Genomic DNA, 1,106 nt, shown 5'->3' on the forward strand with positions numbered 1-1,106 from the left:
AAGACTTTGGAAATCTCATCTCTAAAACAGTTGAAGGCTGGCCGGGCAGTGGTGGCGCATGCCTTTAATCCCAGCACTTGGGAGGCAGAGACAGGTGGATTTCTGAGTTCAAGGCCAGCCTGGTCTACAGAGTGAGTTCCAGGACAGCCAGGGCTACACAGAGAAACCCTGTCTCTAAAATCCAAAAAACAAACAAACAAACAAACAAACAAAAAAACAGTTGAAGGCTGTAAGCAGAACTTAGAAGGCCATCCTTGCTTTAGTTAATATATTTTTTAAAAGATTTATTTATTTATCTTATATATGTGAATACAATGTCACTCTCTTCAAACACACCAGAAGAGAGTATCAGATCTCATTACGGATGGTTGTGAGCCACCATGTGGGTGCTGGGATTTGAACTCAGGACCTTGGGAAAAGCAGTCAGTGCTCTTAACCACTGAGCCATCTCTCCAGCCCTCTAGTTAATGTATTAAAGAAGACCCAAAGAGGCCACCAAAATGTGTCAATGTCATATTAAGGAATTTTTAAAAAGGCAACTGCCTCTTGATCTGCTTAAACCTAGAGTGACCCCAAATTTGAATTTTCTATTTCTCTCCCTGTGTCTTTTGTCTGTCTGTAGTTTGTGGTTACTAGCCTGTCTATAGTATGTCTATTGTGTATGTATTGATCTGTCTGTCCCTGTTGCCTGTCTGATCTGTCTGTGTGTTGTGCCTATGTGTCTACTGAGCCTGTGTATGTCTTTAATATAGGTTTTTGCTCTGTATTTATGAAACAGTGTGGAAAACATCAGTTGGAAAAGGAGTGATGGATTCTATGCAGATATCTTTAAGAGCTTTTCAATGGAAGAAGTCACTTTACTGACTGCACCTGACCCAGAATAACATGCCAAACCACATACATGTAATTAACCTATATCCGTATATTGCTTCCAAAATTTATAGAGAATATTGTTTTTGTTTAAGGTTGCTTTCAGAAAGCAATTACTACAACATACAAGCACACAGAAACAGTATTCTGGATCAGGGGCATAAAGTACATAATTTAAAATGAAAGCTATGCATTCACCTTAGGTTGTAAAAGCTGATTGCATGGGAAATCCAAGG

This window comes from Mus caroli, chromosome X, assembly GCF_900094665.2.
Source record: "Mus caroli chromosome X, CAROLI_EIJ_v1.1, whole genome shotgun sequence".
NCBI lineage: Eukaryota > Metazoa > Chordata > Mammalia > Rodentia > Muridae > Mus > Mus caroli.